Raw genomic sequence first — 18,705 nt, 5'->3', positions numbered from 1 at the left:
AGTATTTTTTTGTTTGAAAGGTTATTTGTGCGCTTGCAAGAATTCAGAAAAGTATTAGGGTGTAAGAAATGTCCATCTGTTCCAATATTCTAGGTTTAAATAATCCAATAATTCTTACAAATTTTCCAGTACTTTTCTGGTTTGAATAAAATCACGGCAAATAAATTATTTCCCTCAAAAAAGTCACAAGTAATAGTAATCAGGGCCTGAGATATTATAAACATATTGCCTTTTTATCATACGATGTATTTAAGGTTTCAATACTTAATCATTTCTGAAGACAAACATTTACTTCCTTGCAAAATTAAACAAACAAATATGATGTCTTATCTAAGATTTAAATTGATGATGTATTACAGGATCTCAGTTTTGTTATTTTTTTCTAAGATAGTACTTATTTTGGGTAGGTGTTGAGCAAATAATGCTTATGACTTTCATTGGCATGCAAAATAGTATGTTTTTTGTTGTTGTTTTATTTTGTTTTTGACAATCAATTCCCTGTGCTGATGGTCTGGGTGACTTAAACTTAGAAATTTTTTTTCAAAACTTTTAATTAAATTTATCAAAATGACAGCACTTGTTAGCTTTTGTTGTTTTTGTCCACTAAACATTAGCTAATTCTTTAAACTGGGAATTTTTTTTGCAAGGATCTAGAAACAAAGAAGGGAGATCTGTTGCAAATATAATGGAATACATTGTAATTATATTTTTGTAAGTAACTTGTAGATATGTAATACAATTTCCTAGTAAATATTACTTGATTTCTCAAGCAATTTGTTTCAGACATTACATTCTCTCCCACAATACAAAAAAGTAATGTCACAAAGGTGAATTCTAAGATACTTATTGACAATAAAGGGCCGTAAGCACACAGTGGGCAAAAGTCCTAGCAAACTTGAAAAATATTTAACTGAACAATAATGGAGCAATGCCAAATGCTCAAAGTCACCAAAGATAATTTTAATTGTTGTAGATATAATGGTGTTCAATGACAGCTGTTTTGGAACAAAAAGGTTATTTCCTGCAAATTTCAGTAAGTTTTCTCCTAAAATAAACTCTCATTGATTGTTAAAATTACCAATTGTCCTTAATGGCAAATGGACACCAAAGTTGGCTAATTACTTTGAATATGGAGTCACTCCTACATGTTGATTTGTAAACACTATCTGGAGGAAAAATTAAAAGACATAATGTAGCCCAGTGTTATTTCTCCCTATGGAGATATTACAGGACTCTTATGTAAGAGAAGTAGTTGAAAAAAATATCTACAGCAAAAAGCACTTACAAACTGAATGTTGCAACTTTCCCAGTAAGCACAGCTTCCTCTCTCCTTTCCCCTCTCTTTTTTTGGAAATGACAAGAATAAGCTTTTTTAAAAACTAGATTTTGCTAAATTATAAATAAAAATATAATTATTTAACAAAAGAGAGTTAACTTATTAGTCAATAAAAATTTATTTTGTGTTCTAGCCTAATATTACTTAAATACACTAATTTGGATTTGGTGCTTATTTATATATTACAAGTCTATTTTTAAGTTTATTTGACCCAAGGTTATCATTTTATGCATTACACATAATAGTCCAATGCTATTTTTGTTTTAATAAATTTTAATAATGTGTATTGACAGCTACTTGAATAAAAGTAATGTGGGGAAATATAAAGATAAAGAAGGGTACAGTTCCTATTCTTAAATCTAGAGACACAGTCATTCAGTTCACTTATTAATGCATTTTATTGCTTCGTGTTTTTTTTTCTAGGACAACTAATATATATACATTATTTTTTAAGTTGGAACATCCACAAAAAAATAAAGAATAAGAATTACCTTGAGTACATTCCACCATCGTGAGATAATCCCTATTAAAACATACACTTATTTTTTTCTGTACCTCTGTACATACACATATATTTAAACAAGATATAGATAGTATTTTATGTTTTTAAAAAAATTTAGTTATCAGTTTAACAATGATGAGAAAAGAACTGAAAATTTTAAAAAGAACTCTCATTAAGAATTCCCATTATCTTTAGATATTTAAAATTTTTTTATTTTCTTTAGTTCTGTTTTCTTCCTTGTGGGGTCCTAACATTCAATATTATATGCTTGCTAGGTTGTATTCCAGTATTTTGTTCTTAAGTATTCCTTTTAAGAACACTTGGTTTTAAGCAAAACATTTATTAAGGCCTTTCATAGATCAAAATAATACATAAAATCTATGTTATTAAAAGATCAAAAGGTAAGAGAAAATTTCTATGAGGCTTAGTCTTCACCAACATGTAATTAAGCATGGAAGTAATTTAATACAATCATGAGTATTTTTCCAACCAATAGTTTCAAAACCTAGTCGTTTTGTTTCACTCTTTTTTGCAGAATATAGTTAAAATGTTATTCTGTAGTAATACTATACTGACTCTTAAAAGGATAGATCTATATGTTCTGGCATGAAAAGAATTTATTAAGTGAAAAATTCACAGAACCATGTATTTCGAATAATTTATGCTAAACAACTATAAAAATCTGTATGCTGAAGTACATATGTACTTCTATATGTATGAAAATACACAGAAAAGAGACTAACAAGAAACACCTCAATCTGGGAAGGGAAGTGGAAATGTGGGGATCGTAAGGGGGAACTTCTACAATTTATTCTAGATATTTCTGTATTCCTTTCAACAAAGTAAAGTCATACATTACTGGTGCAATTATTTTTATTATTTTTATTTTATTTTATTTTTTGGTATGGAATCATTTTTAAATGAAAGAAATTAAGGTGGCCTAACATCATATTATCATTTATATCAGCCCTTTTTACTGCTCTAAATTCTAGTCATTTCTGTAACCATCTAACTTCTTCTAAGAAAATTGAAAGCTCCTAGGGAAGATATATGGACTGGACCTTGCATTTCCCCCACAGCACTGGCATTACTGCCTTAGCATAGTATGTTCTAAATATGACTGTCTGGAATATATAAAATTATGATGTAGACTACGATTTAGAAGCCACTATTCTACCAGAGTAGCAAAACTATTACCTTATGGAGAGAAATCTACAAAGAGCTCTGGTTATGGATTTCATTGTAAGTCCTTTAATACAAAAGACATTGGATAATTTGCCCTTTATAGTATAATGACTAGAAGCTCAGTTTAATAAATTTTAACCATGCTTGGCATACATTTCTTTGAAAATAAGATCTGGGATAACTGAAAGTAACCATTTCTCGTACCACTGCAGGATCAGTTAAGAGCTGGCAAGGATGCAGAGAAAAAGGAACCCTCTTGCATTGCTGGTGGGAATGCAGACTGGTGCAGCCACTGTGGAAAACAGTATGGAGTTTCTTCAAAAAATTACAAATGGAACTCCCATTTGACCCAGTGATCCCACTTTTAGGAATATATCCCAAGAAACTAGAAACACCAATCAGAAAGGATATATGCACCCCTATGTTCATAGCAGCACAATTTACTAGTACAATAGCTAAGATTTGGAAACAGCCTAAGAATCCATCAGCAGATGAGTATATTAAAAAACTGTGGTACATCTACACAATGGAATACTATGCTGCTATAAAAAGGAAGGAACTCCTATCATTTGCAATAGCATGGATAGACCTGGAGAGCGTTATGCTAAGCGAAATAAGCCAGTCAGAGAAAGATAAATATCACATGATCTCACTCACTTGTGGAATGTAATGAACAACATAAACTGATGAACAAAAACAGATCCAGAGGTAGAGAAGCATTGATCAGATGCTCAAACCTCAGAGGGAAGGAAGGGGAAGGTGGGAATAAGGGGGAGAGATCAACCAAAGGACTTGTATGCATGCATATAAGCCTAACCAACGGACACAGACACCAGGGTGGTGAGAGCAAGAGCGGGGGGCAGGAAGGAGGCAATGGGGGGATAAGGACACATATGTAGTACCTTAATCAATCAATAAAAAAAGAGCTCTGCAATGGAAACCATGTTTTTGGTGTGAAAGAAAGAACTCTGGGCACTCACTGGAATACAGCAACTTATGGAAGGAAAGAAGGTATTCAATTTTATAATGTGAACATAGGAAGGAAAAGTGTTAAGGGAACCTATCCCTGACTGTTAATATTCACCTTGAACCTACGTATGTCCTAGTTTGATATGGCAAGTATAGTTGTGAATTGTACTTAAATAAGAAAGTCAGTCTACTTAATCATTAATTATATTAGTGGATTCCTAATTGAGAAAAAAATGGATGGACATTTTTTGCATGTGATTTCTTTCATAAAACATACTTATACTGTACCAGATAGCTTCATTTATTCAAACTGACAGCTTCTTTCCAGATCTATTCTGATCCAGCCACAGAAATAGAAATATGGGTAGGAATGCATCGACCCCTTCTTCTTTCTTTTTTTTTTCCCCTCTCAGAGTGGCCACTAAAGTACCAAGATTGAGTGAAGCAAGAGAAATAACTTCCTTTAGGGGAGTGTAGACATGAATGTAAATGGAAAAAAAAAAAAAAGAAAAGAAAAAAGAGACTAACTTCAAAAAAAACCACAGAATGTACACTTTCCTGAAAATGAAAGCATGTGACAATTTTTTTCCTTTTTAGTGAATTTATTGGGGTGACACTGGTTAACAAAATCATACAGGTTTCAGTTACACAATTTTACAGCACATCACCTGTACACTGTATTGTGAGTTCATCACCCCAAGTCATGGACATTGACAATAGTATGGTGATTGACAAGGGTGCGGTGTGGGTGAGGGTACAGGAGGGAAAATGGTGATAGACAACCCCTGCATTCTTGAGACTCCTCTTTCTTTTCATTGTTTCTTTCTCCTTAGCTTAAAATAATGTGCAAAACCCTCATCTTAAAAAAATAAAATAAAAGTAAAAAAGCCCACCTTGGATAGACTCAGTGTATAACTTATCCTCTTTCCTTCACTGACAAACATGTCTAAGAGCCATTGGCATTCATTATCTCCACTTTCTCATCACAATTGGTAACCAGAAATGGCTAAGAGACTGGACTCAGGAGTTAAGTAAAGCTGAATTATTTTGGAACTGTTGCAAACTAATTGTATGACTCGTCAAGGTCTTTCTGTGTCTCAGTGTAGTCACCTGTAAAATGAGGGTGACAATATTAATAATATTTCTTCCTGACCTCAGAGGGCTGTAGTGAAGATTAAATAACACAATGCTTGGCTCAATAAATGTAGGTGCTCAATAAATGGTTTTGACTGGCATGTCTTCTACCTCCATCTCTGTTTTCACCAAAGTTTACTAGTACCAGGCCAATCTTAGTTAACTTCTCTATGTCATCTGAGAGAATTGTCTGCTCTCTTCCTTTGACCTTCGTTATACCAGACCATTGTCATTTTTCTACTTCTCTAGCTGTTCCTTCTCAGATTTCACCTATCCCTTAAAGTCTCATCTTCCTCATAGATTTCTCCTTAGCTGCCTCACTCTCTTGCTCTCCCTGGCAGTCTCATTTGCATCAATGGGTTCAGTAGCTAGGTAAACAATGACAATTCCAAGTTGTATTTCCATCACAGACCCCTTTCCAAGACTCCTATGTACAGGAGTAGATGTCCATGGACATCTTCACTTGGATACCTTCCACAAACACCTAAAACTCAACATTTCTCAAACTGAGCCCATCAATTGCTCACATCAGAAACCTGAGCATCAGCTTATACCCATGCCCTCTAATGCAAAAAGGTTTTTCTTTGTTTGTTTTAAAGGCCTTGGATCTTACCTCCTAAATATTTTTGTATGGCTACATTCTATTCCTCCTTCAAGATTAAGCTCAGTACTATATCTTTGGGAAGCCCTCTCATTAACCACTCCCCTCCTCAACCTGAATTAGATTTGCCCCATTCTTTATACCCCCATGGCAACATGTGATAACACTTTCCTAGCATTGTATTCTGTTTTTAAAAAGAAACTTATCTGCCCAGACAGGTGTAGCTCAGCATTGAACGTCAACCCAGGAAACAAGAGGTCATGGTCCGATTCCCCGCCAGGGCATATGCCCAAGTTGCAGGCTCGATCCCCAGTAGGGGGCGTACAGGGGGCAGCCAATCAATGATTCTCTCTCATCATTGATGCTTCTCTCTCTCCCTCTCCTTTACTCTCTGAAATCAATAAAAATATATTTTTTATAAAAGAAACTTACCTGTCTTCTCTGCAGGACTGTGAGCTCCCTAAAAGCCAGGTTTTTGTCTTTCAGCCAAACACATGTGACAGAAGATGTACTTAATAAGAATTTGAAAGTAAACCTACACTAGCTCAGTGTTCAGCTTAATTCCACTGCTATCTCAGGCATACTATCAATAGCCTAGAATTTAGCTCAATGACTTCACAAACAATTTAGAAAATATTAAATCTGTTCCCAGATAAGGAAGAGTTAACTATATGCTAGAGTTCAAGGGAGCCTTGCCAAGTCAATAAATTACTTGGTGTTTGCTGAATACCAACTGTTTTCCTCAAATACTGAATATGTTTACTATTTCCATTTCTCACATTTCTTACTGAGAATAACTGGAATTAAAATATTTTTCATGATAAAGAAGAGATTCTTTTGGTAAGGATAGCATTTTAAATGATGGTCCTTAAATACTTGAAAAGGCAATTCTCTGACTTAATTGGGACTTAGACTCTCACATGATAGAGAACAACATTAAAAATCTGGACTTATATTTTGAGTTCTAACAAAATTTTTCCATTTACTACTTATGACCTTCTCATTATAGCAATGATTTTCAAATTATAATGTGCATAAGAAGTACACCTGAGTCAGGGAAGGAGAAAAGGAATCAAGATTGGGAATGATAATGTGAATTTGGCGTTATTATTAAAATACCACAAATACTTCACATTAAAACATGCAATTGTTAGTTTGCCAGAATTCTAAGATTTATCTTAGAAATAGTCACTAATTATATCACATTTTTTACATCAGGTAGTTTTCCTTCTTTCCAAACAGGTATAATTAAAGACATTAAATGCTATGGTTATTTGCCAGTGTCTAATGTTTAGATATCACAGATAAATCTAAATTGTTCTTAATTCATTGGTTCATTTACAAATATTTGTTGAGTACCTACTATGTACCAAGCATACATGCACTTTGAATGTAAAATATCAGGATTTGGGGGTTCTTTCTGTTTGAAATAGAGTGTTATTTTGAATATAATAGTAATTCAGTAAATGTGTGTTGACTCACTGATTAAATTTAGTGTAGAAAATACTATTATTTGAGCTCTTTTGAAATCTATACAAGAATGCTGTCAGAAAAGCTGCATTGTTAGAACAAATAAGTATCAGGAAATCCTTTTGGTAGTGGTAATACTTTAGTGATATGAAATATAAAAATTGAATTGGAGGATCATAATGTAAAGTTGAACAGTACACTGAATACTTTTTAACAAAAAAGGCAAATTTAAAGGAACTGTGTAACACATTTAAATTAGAAATGTACTTTTTAAGATTAGTCAAATAATATTCAATTCAACTTTTAAAAGAGGGCCAAAGGATCTGGAAAATAATCTATTACAGTAAATCCATTATATTATTATAGTAAAATGAAGTGCTTTATTTTTAATCCAAAATGTAGACTAAATACATATATTTACAACCTTCCTTTTGCTAAAAGCCCATTGAAATGATTAAGGCCACTACTAATCTATAAGGCATTTTTGTGTGAATTAGGAAAAGGTACCCCTTCATTCAGGTAGAATGAGTGTCTGATTAGGACTCAAGACCATCTTTGTCCACTTGACTGTCCCTTTGGGGCAGAGTTACAACCTGCACAACAATCTGCTGCAGCCCTGGAATAACAGAATGACAAATCAAGGTAAGTGTGTGGAGAAGGGAAAAGCAAAAACATGATAGTTCTTATTCAGTAAGGGGAGGATATAAATAATCCTTTTTTTTCCTCAACATCATTTAAAAATTTTGAGTTAAAATTCACATGCCATAAAATTCACTCTTTAAATGTACAATTAAGTGGATTTTAGTATTTAACAAAGTTATATAATCATCACCATGGTCTAATTCCAGAACTTTTCATCACCCCCAAAAGAACCTTCCCTATTTTTTTCTCTCCCACTCTCTGGCAACACTAATCTATTTCTGTCACTATGGATTTACCTATTCTATTACATTTTATATAAATAGAATTATACAACTTGAGGCCTTTTGTGACTGACTTCTTTCATTTGGCATAATGTCTAGCATATATCAGCATTCCATTCCTTTTTAGTGCTGACTAATATTCTATTGTATAGATATACTGTATTCTGTTTTTCCATTCATCCATTGATGAACATTTGGATGGTTTCCACTTGTTGGCTATTATTAATAATGCTGCTATGAACACTGGAATACAACTGGCTTGACATTTTATAAGAGCCTATGAGGATTACAAGACTGTTTGAATGTAAATGACTGTAGACTGCCATGCTCTTGGTTTTGTATTACCTACCTTCCTGCAGTTTCTCTCTTCCTTAAAAAAAAATTTTTTTTTATTTACTTTTCACCCACTCCTCCCTCCCCTCTGGCAACCATCAATTTGTCCTCTAAATTTAGGTCTGTTTCTGTTTTGTTATGTTTCTTTAGATTACACAAATAAGTGAAATTATATGATATTTCTCTTTCTCTCTCTTCCTTATTTTACTAGTAGAGGCCCGTTGCACAATATTCATGCAAGAATAGGCCTTCCTTCCCCTGGCTTCACTCCCAGCCGCCCGGGAGCCGGCAAGTCCCCGCTCCCCGGCCGCCCAGGGGGCTGGCAAGTCCTCGCTTCTGTCCGGAGTACCACTCCTGTAGCTCCCTCCGCCGACCCCCTCCCCCTCATAGCAGGCGTCCCACCCCTTCCTGCCGCTCTGCGCCTGCGTATGCAAATTAACCCGCCATCTTTGTTGGGTTGATTTGCATACTCACTCTGATTGGCTGTGGGCATAGCGGAGGTATGGTCAATTTACATGTTTGTCTATTATTAGGTAAGATATACCCTTTTGGTCCAACCATGTTGTTGCAAATTGAAAGATTTTATTCTTTTTTATTGCAGAGTAATATTCCACTGTGTATGTGGATATACATATTATGTCTTTTTTATCCATTCATCTGTTGATAGGCATGCCTAGGTTGCTTCCATATCTTGGCAATTGTAAATAATGCTACAATGAACATAGGGGTACATATATATTTTTGAATTAGTGTTTTTGTTTTCTTTGGTTAAATACTTAGAAGTGGAATTGCTGGGTCATATGGCAGTTCTATTTTTAATTTTTTGTGGTATCACCATACCGTTTTCCATTGGCTGCACCAATTTACAATTCCTCTAATGGTACTCATGGGTTTCCTTTTCTCCACGCCTTCACCAACACTTATTTGTTGACTTTTTTATGTTTGTCATTCTGACAGGTGTGAGATCTTATCTCATTGTGGTTTTGGTTTGCCTTTCTCTAAGGATTAGTGATGTTGAGCAATTTTGCATATACCTGTCGGCCATTTGGATGTCTTCTTTGGGAAAATGGCAATTCAGATCCTTTGTCCATTTGTTAAATAGGTTGTTTGTTTGTTTTTTGGTTATTGAATTGTATGAGTTTTTTATTATTTGTTTGTTTATTTGATTCTAGAAAAAGAGAGAGAGGAAAATTGATGAGAGAGAGAAACATCGATTGGTTGCCTCCTGCATGCGCCCTGGGTATGTGCCCTGGATATGTGCCCATAACCCGTAACCTGGGTGTGTGCCCTGACATGGAATCGAACCTGCCACCTTTTGGTGTATGGGATGATGCTCCAACCAACTGAGCCACATGGACCAGTGCTGTATGAGTTTTTTTTATCTATTTTGGATATTACCCCATTATCGGATATGCAATTTGCAAATATATTCTCTCATTCAGAAGGTTGTCTTTTCATTTTGTTGATGGTTTCCTTCACTGTGCAGAAACTTTTTAGTTTGATGTAGTTCCTTCAATTAAAAAAAAAAAAAATTTTTTGTGGGGAGGGCTTTTTGTTGCCTTTACCGAAGGAGATATGTCAAGAAGATATTGCTAAGACCAATGTCAAAGAATTTACTGCCTATGTTTTCTTCCAGGAGTTATATAGTTTCAAGTCTTACATTTAAGACTTTATTATATTTTGAGTTTATTTTTGTATATAGTGTCAAATGACCCATTTTCTTTCTTTTGTGTGTGTGTGTATATCTGTCCAGTTTTCCCAGCCCCACTTATTAAAGAGATGGTCATTTCCCCACTTTATATTTTTGTCATTTTTGCCGTATACTGACCATATAAATGAGGGTTTCTCGCTGGGCTCTCACTTCTGTTCCATCAATCTATGTGTCTATTTTTTGTGCCAGTAATATATTGTTTTATTTATTATAGCTTCGTAGTATAGTTTAAAATCAGGGAGCATGATACCTCCCATTTTCTCTTTTTTCCTCAAGATTACTTTGCTATTCAGGGTCTTTTCTGGTTCCATATAAATTTTAGGATTATTTGTTCTAGTTCCAAGAAGAATGCCATTGGTATTTTGATTGGGATCATATTGAATCTATATAATGTTTTAGGTAGTATGGGCATATTAATAATCCTTGCAATTCATAAGTAAGGTATATCCTTCCATTTATTTGTGTCCTCTTTAATTTATTTCTTCAATATCTTATACTTTCCAGCGTACAGATCTTTCACCTCCTTGGTTAAATTTATTCCTAGGTATTTTATTCTTTTTTTGACATAACTATAAATGGGATTGTTTTCTTAATTTTTCCTTATGATCATTTGTTATTAGTGTACTAGAGGCCCGGTGCACAAAATTCGTGCATGGGGGGGGTGTCCCTCAGCCCAGCCTGCACCCTCTCCAATCTGGGACCCCTTGAAGGATGTCCGACTGCCCGTTTAGGCCTGATCCCACTGGGCAGTCGGACATCCCTCTCACAATCCAGGACTGCTGGCTCCCAACTGCTCGCCTGCCTGTCTTCCTAATTGCCCCTAACTGCTTCTGCCTGCCAGCCTGATCACCCCCTAACCATGCCCCTGCCAGCCTGATTAATGTCTAACTGCTCCCCTGCCAGCCTGTTTGCCCCCAAATTCCTTCCTCTGCCGGCCTGGTCACCCCTAACTGCCCTCCCCTGCAGGCTTGATCTCCCCAACTGCCCACTCTTGCAGGCCTGGTCCCTCCCAACTGCCCTCTCCTGCTGGCCTGATCACCCACAACTGCCCTCCCTTGCAGGCCTGGTCCCTCCCAACTGCCCTCCCCTGCTGGCCTGATCACTCACAACTGCCCTCCCTTGCAGGCCTGGTCCCTCCCAACTGCCCTCCCCTGCTGGCCATCTTGTGGTGGCCATCTTGTGTCCACATGGGGGTAGGATCTTTGACCACATGGGGGCAGCCATCTTGTGTGTTGGAGTGATGGTCAATCTGTATATTACTCTTTTATTAGATAGGATAGGATAGAGGCCTGGTGCATGGGTGGGGGGCAGCTGGTTTGCCCTAAAGGGTGTCCCGGATCAGGGTGGGGTTCCCTTGGGGCGTGGGGCGGCCTGGGCGAGTGGCCTGTGGTGGTTTGCAGGCTGGCCACGCCCCCCTGGCGACCCAAGCGGAGGCCTTGGTATCTGGGACTTATTTATCTTATACAATTGAAACTTTGTAGCCTGGAGTGGAGCCAAGCCTTCTGCTTGCTTCGTGGCTGCAGCCATTTTTGTTGGGATTTATTTATCTTCTATAATTGAAACTTTGTAGCCTTAAGCGGAGGCCAAAGCAGGCCAGGGCTGCAGAAGTTTGGCTTCCTCCATCGCCAGGGGCAACCCTAGCCTCTCCAGCTCTCTCCAACCTCTGCTCTCTCTCAACCCTGCTTTCTCTCAAGCAGCTCTCTCTCAACCCTGCTCTCTCCAGCCAGGGTGTGCAGAAAGCTTGGCTTCCTCCATCGCTGGGGAAACCCAAGCCTCCCTCCTGCTCTCTCCATGGCCGCAGCCATCTTGGTTGGGTTAATTTGCATACTCGCTCCTGATTGGCTGGTGGGCGTGGCTTGTGTATAGTGGAGTGATGGTTAATTTGCACATTACTCTTTTATTAGATAGGATACAAATGCAACAGATTTCTGTATATTAGTTTTATATCCTGCAACTTTACTGAACTCATTTATTAGTTCTAACATTTTTTAAATTAAATTTATTGGGGTCACATTGGTTAATAAAAGTATATAGGTTTTAAGTGTATAATTCTATGATATATCATCAGTATATTGCATTGTATGCTCACCACCCAGAGTCAAATCTTTTTTAGTTACCATATATTTGACCACTTTTACCCTTTATTATGCCTCCCTTCCCTCTGGTAACCACTATACTGTTGTTTGTGTCTATGAGTTTTTGTTTATTTTCTTGTTTATTTATTTGTTGTTCTGCATACTAGTTAAAGATATTTAGAAATTAACCTACTGAAATTTTACTGAGAGAATAAATGAATAGTTATGAGATATTAAAATCATAAAAATACTTTGAGAAGGAAAAAATATTCATGTCATGGTAATAGGAAGAGATCTTGCCAAGCTGTGATGTCAATAAACAAAGTATTATTCTTCAGTAAAGCATACACATCTCACCACCTCCCTCCCACTTCTTCCACTTCTTTCCACTATAGTACAAAAGTTTCTACACATATAAATGCAATTCATAATCTACCAATTACTTAAACATTTAAGATACAGTAGAAATGCAAAACAGAAAGAAAAAGTCCCTCTGTTCCAAAGTGTCACCTCCAGAAAGGGACATCCATTTTCTTTAGATGTATGAAAAATGCTCCTTTAGGTGTAGTGACAAGGCTAGCAAGCTGAAGACTAGAAAAACATCTGTATGGTGACCACAGCAGCAAGAAATCTGTTAGTTCATATCCTTCAGACTTTTAAGAGATAGATACCTAGATGCCTAAAAACACCTTCTTTAAAGGGGGATATGGGTTATTGAAAAATCATTGTAGGAACAGAACATCTGAAATCACTCTACTAGGAAGCTCAGCTCTTAAGCTATAGACTCAAAATGCTCAGTCCTCAGACTCTGCTCAAAACAAAAATTGTTTATCAATAGTAGTTGTTCCATGTATCAAGAGCAAAGTTGGCACCTGAGTCCCAATGTTCAAAACAAAATTACATTAATAAGAACAGAAAGGCCTGTGATTAACTAAGTAAGGCTCAATTTAGTAGCTGGGCCGGGGTTTGCATAAATAAATAATAATCAAATTTGTAGACATAAATGTTGAAAATGCAACTTCTAAAGGTGATTAAAATTTGACACTCCTATTGTTTCAATAATAAAAACTCATTGACAGCCTGTCACTTGCCATAAGCTAGGGCTACAAAAATGAATTTTAAAAATCCCTGTCTTAGTAGGTAGTACATGGGAAATTTTTGTTCCTTCCTCTTATTTTCCTGTGAACATAAGCTGCTCTCAAATAATAATAAAGTCTTTTAAAAATCGCTGTATTCATGGAGTTTACATTCTAGTGCAGGTAGACAAATAATAAATAAAAGTTTAAAAAGTAATTTCAGGTAGCGATTCATGGTACAAAGAAAAATAAAACTCTTAAGAGAATAAAGAACAATAGTGATGGAAGACCTCTTGATGACAGGTGACACTTGAATTATTTACTTAATAGTAGGCGTGGTCTTGCAAGTTAAACATCTAGCAATCAATCATTGATTGCCTATTTATTTGGTTTTAGGCATTGTAGTACAGTATGTCCTGGGCATGAAAAGATTAATAAACCATGGCTTCTGCTGTCAAAGCACTTAATCTTAGTAAGGGAAGAGAGACACTTCACCAACAACCTATACCAAACTGCAACAAGTGTTAGACCAGAAAAATGCACTACGTGAAGAGGAGCAATCAGAGCACAGAGGAACATGATTACTCCCAGGGAGGTCTTCCAGAAGGGAAGACTAGGGTGTTGCAATGCTCCCCAACCTTTAGCACATGATATTCATTTGCACAACCCAAATAGAGGGTAAAGGATGATAAAAGAAGAAAACTTCTGGTGGCAGAAGGTGTCCATTCCCTAGGGTTCTGCCAACCCAGGTTCCCCAGCTTTCCCAAAACTTAGGGGACTTGTATCTCCTGAAATCTGTTCTTGGCACAGGTCCACAAGGGTTGTTGGGTGGTGGTGGGTTTTTTTGGAGAGGGATTGTTGTTGTTGTTAACAACTGAAACTACCATAACTACCTTTCCCCGGGTCCAACTTCCTTGCCCATTTCTCAGCCTGAACATATATTTACGCCCTTAGGTCCTCTGGAACTCTGTAGCTGGAGACAATGGTTCTCCCAGCAATGAACACATTTTACAGCTCACCCATGAAAGACTTGGAGTTAAAAAAATTTTCAGTAGAGAAACTTTTTTGATAAATCCAAAATTTCCCAGAGCAAATCAAACCAACTTTTAAATAAAGGACTTAAGAACAACATTTTAAAACAGTTTGAAAGTTTTATGATAAAACTAGAGGCCCAGTGCACGAAATTCATGCATGGGTAGGGTCCCTAGGCCTGGCCGGCAATCAGGACCGATCTGTGGGGTGACCGGCGGAGCAATCGGGGGGCCCCCCACTGGCACCTGACTTGGCTAACCTGAGGCCTGCAGGCTGGGGGCAGCTCCTGTGTTGAGCATATGCCCCCTGGTGGTCAGTGTGCGTCATAGCGACTGGTCATTCTGCTGTTCAGTCAGTTTTCATATTAGGCTTTTATTATATACTAGAGGCCTGGTGCACGAAATTTGTGCACTCGGGGGCGGGGGGGGGGGGGGGGGAGAGAGTCTCTCAGCCCGGCCTGAACCCTCTCACAGTTTGGGAGCCCTCGGGGGATGTCCGACTGATATCCTTAGCGCTGCCGCAGAGGTGGAAGAGGCTCCTGCCACCACCGCTGTGCTCACCAGCCATGAGCCTGGCTTCTGGCTGAGCGGCACTCCCCCTGTGGGAGCACACTGACCACTGGGGGCAGCGCCTGCATTGAGTGTCTGCCCCCTGGTGGTCAGTGCCTGTCATAGCGACCAGTCATTCTGCCATTTGGTTGATTTGCATATTAGCCTTTTATTATATAGGATGATATGCTTTGGGGATTTTGAGGGAGGTTGGTGAGGGTATAGAAGAAACAAGGTTGACCATAAACTGAAACTGGTTATGGGCATGGCAGAGGTGGGGGAATGAAGGTAGGTTGGGCTGGGCGGGGGGTGGGGTTATAGAGTGTCATACTATGTCATACTATTCTGTCTACTTCTATGTTTTCCATCACAGAAATATTTGTGTTTTAGTTTTATATGGCAAAGTCTAGGACCTATAAATTCATAGAGGAATCTGGGGCCCATCACTACCGTATTTTAAAATCTACCTATTAGAATAGTGAAATTTTTTACATGCAAGAAAGTAGAGTGTCCATGTAGACCCCATGGTGACTAAATATGATGCATATATGAAAAGAAAGCCTTCACTTAACATCCAAATTGGGCTTTACTATGTTGAGTGACTATCAGAAAAAAAAAATTCTCAATGCTTTCACCTATTTAATCAACAACATTTATTGAGTTCCTACTAAGAGCCTGACTTGGCATTTTCTCGTGTTATCTCATCGATGAGATTATGAAGATACTAGAGGCCCGATGCATGAAATTCGTGCAAGGGGCTCAGCCTTTGCAGCCCCGGCTTCGTCCGGAAGGTCGTTCAGCTGTCTGGTCTAATTAGCATATTATGCTTTTATTATTATAGATATTTCCATTTCAGAGATGAGGAAACTACGCCTCAGAGAGGGTGAGTTTCCTGCTCAAGGTCACAATGAGTAAAGATAAAGGTCAGGACTCTTTCCATTCTACCAGTACTTAATTAAAACGAACTTCTTAAAAAGAAAAGACAAATGGGAAGTAGGACAATTTTCCTGTTCTGAAAACTCTGCCACCCCAAGGTGAACAGGAAAGCTCTTCTTCCCAACATCTGCTACTCTACTTCCTACCTCTTCATACTTAGAGGTCAATCTGATATACATAGATGGGTCAATTTTTAGGGGGAAAAGTGGAGAAATATTGATAAAGCAAGGCAAAATGTTCTCTTTTTTATTCCCTGAAAATCAGAAGTATTTTTTTAACCTTTAAAAGATGTTCTCAAACCAGTAAAACCTTAAAACTTGAAACTCAAAACTACTGAAACTACCAAATGGAATTTTTTGGAATTAAATGTCATCATTAATTTCATAGGTGTTCATAAATTATGAAAAAATAAAATATTCTCAAAAATAGGGAGTAATTTCATTCAATATTAAAGTGTATTATTGAAGAAATGGCCTTAAAATTATGTCTTCTTTAATTTTTTTCCAAAATTGAGTTACAAGCCTGGCTTTGGTACTTAATACCTTGTAACAAATAGGCAAGTCATTTGGTGAGGGCAAGAAAGAGAGGACACAATAGGGAAAGGAGGATAGAAAGGGACCTTAATAATATTTAAAGTTGCACGTAAAATTTCATAGTTAGATTTAAAAATTGTGTGGGAACGTAATACTGTAGAATCATTTAAAAAGTAGATTTATCTGTAGATGTCAATGTGTGTGTTGAACCTGTCCAGCATGTTGAACTGGTTATACTTTTTTAAATTTTAAATTAAGATCTTATAAATCATCTGAGAATCTATGGTGTTTATAGACTGATAAATGGTATCTCAGGTAAAGAGGAGGAGCAAATGTCAGAACTATGCTTGTACACAGCTGCTGCAAATAAGTGACTCAAGTGGATGACTAGAAACACAGAACATTACTTTTCTAAACTCATCTGCAAAATGGTTACAGGTCCCTGTTAATGTCAACACTGTTTTTGCTGAACCCTTGGAAAATAAACTTTTTGTTACGATTTAAAATTTTTCCCTTAAAAAGTAGTTCACCACCCTAGCTGGTTTGGTTCAGTGGATAGAGCATTGGCCTGCAGACTGAAGGGTGCTGTGTTCGATTCCAGTCAAGGGCACATGCCCAGGTTGCAGGCTCGATCCCCAGTAGGGGGCATGCAGGAGGCAGCCACTCAAGAATTCTCTCTCATCATTGATGTTTCTCCCTCTCCCTCTCCCTTCCTCTCTGAAATCAATAAAAAAATATACTTTTTTTTTTTAAGTAGTTTATCTGACTGGCCAACATGGCTCAGTGGTTGAGCATCAAACCTATGAACCAGGAAGTCACGGTTAGATTCCCAGTCAGGGCACATACCCAGGTTGCGGGCTTGATACCCAAGTTTCTAGCTCCATCCCCAGTGGGAGGTGTGCAGGGGCAGCCAATCAGTGATTTTCTCTCATGATTGATGTTTCTCTCTTTCTCTCTCCCTCTCCCTTCCTCTGAAATCAACTATATATGTATATATTTTAAAAAGTAGTTTACCAGAATTTAAAAATACCTGGCATCTGTCTGTGAGACTCTGTTTACATATAGTTGGAGTAAAATGGCAATCAATTCAGTTATGACCAACTCCTGCTAGTAGACTTGTACTTTCTTCCCAACATAATAAACAAAGTATGCAATTATGAACCTGGGACCAAAGTTCCCCTAGTTAGAAGAAAAGCCAATATGTCGACAAATTTCAAATGAGATAAACAACTGAGCATTAATTGCAAAAAAAAAAAGGCCGCAGGATCAGACATTTGGAAAGAGCCCTTGTAGTTGAGGAAAATGAACTCAGGCACAACCTTTTGTCTCCAGAAACTACATATGGATCCAACTGCATATGTGTACTGTTGCAGGGTGGAGACCATGTGCTGTTTATCATTTTATCCCTAGCACTTAGCAGAGGGCCTGGCATAAAATAAGCACTCAATAAATGTTTGTGGAATGAAAGAATTTTGCAACTATAGATTATACAGTGTTTTTCCAACTTTTTAAAATGTGGCGCACAGTAAGAAACATTTTATACTAATTCCTGGCACACGCAAATGCACATACATAAATAATGCAAAAATTATGAAACAATACTTTCTTTAATTTGAGAGGTGCTTTCTGATAGTTTCTGTTCTGATATGTTTTATTTGACATTAAAAAATACTGGTTATGATCCACTAAATTGATTTTAATAAGCTACCAATGGATCAAGACCAGTAGTTTGAAAGACAGATTTATATTATTTCTGTTTATATTACTTAACTTCTTACATTTATAAGCTTCATTAACTACATATCACTTTTGAAAAAAAATCACAAAATGTTTATATTTAAAGGGAATTTAGAAAGTATTCAAGTCAACGCTAAAATGTTGCACCAGTTATGAATTCACTACGGTGCTATTCCCTGTAGTCAATGTAGTTGAATTGGAACTTTCCCAACAAAAGTAGATTGGCTCTACTTCATACCGTATAAAAATTAAACTCAAAATGGATCACAACCTGAAGGTAAGAGCTAAACCTATAAAAGTCTTAGGAGAAAACTTTGGAGTAAATTTTCATGGCTTTGGATTAGGCATTGATATAACACCAAAAGAAAAAAATAAATTGGATTTAACCAAAATTAAAAAACCTTTTGCTTCAAATGACCCCATGGAGAAAGTAAAAAGACAATTTACAGGATGGATGGAAATATTTACAAGTTATATGCCTGATAAGGGACTTGTACATAAACAAATAAGACAAATAATCCAATTTAAAAATGCACAAAGGATTTGAATAGACTTTTCTTCAGAGGATATACAAATGGCCAATAAACAGATGAAAAGATGCTTG

The 18,705-nt window shown here is 37.0% G+C and overlaps 1 pseudogene across 1 annotated transcript in view; it reads right to left on the bottom strand.

Annotated features, from left to right (window-relative positions):
• Positions 1 to 1,846, bottom strand: part of LOC307113444 (large ribosomal subunit protein eL18-like) — a 43,578-nt pseudogene extending 41,732 nt beyond the window's left edge. Inside the window, exon 1 of the transcript in view lies at positions 1,828 to 1,846. The product of the transcript in view is annotated as a large ribosomal subunit protein eL18-like (transcript). The remainder of the gene's footprint in view (positions 1 to 1,827) is intronic.
• Between the last annotated feature and the right edge of the window lie 16,859 nt (positions 1,847 to 18,705).

The sequence above is a fragment of the Cnephaeus nilssonii genome (genome assembly GCF_951640355.1).
Source record: "Cnephaeus nilssonii genome assembly, chromosome: 17".
NCBI classification, from domain to species: domain Eukaryota; kingdom Metazoa; phylum Chordata; class Mammalia; order Chiroptera; family Vespertilionidae; genus Cnephaeus; species Cnephaeus nilssonii.
This window is presented reverse-complemented; position numbering and strand designations above follow the sequence as displayed.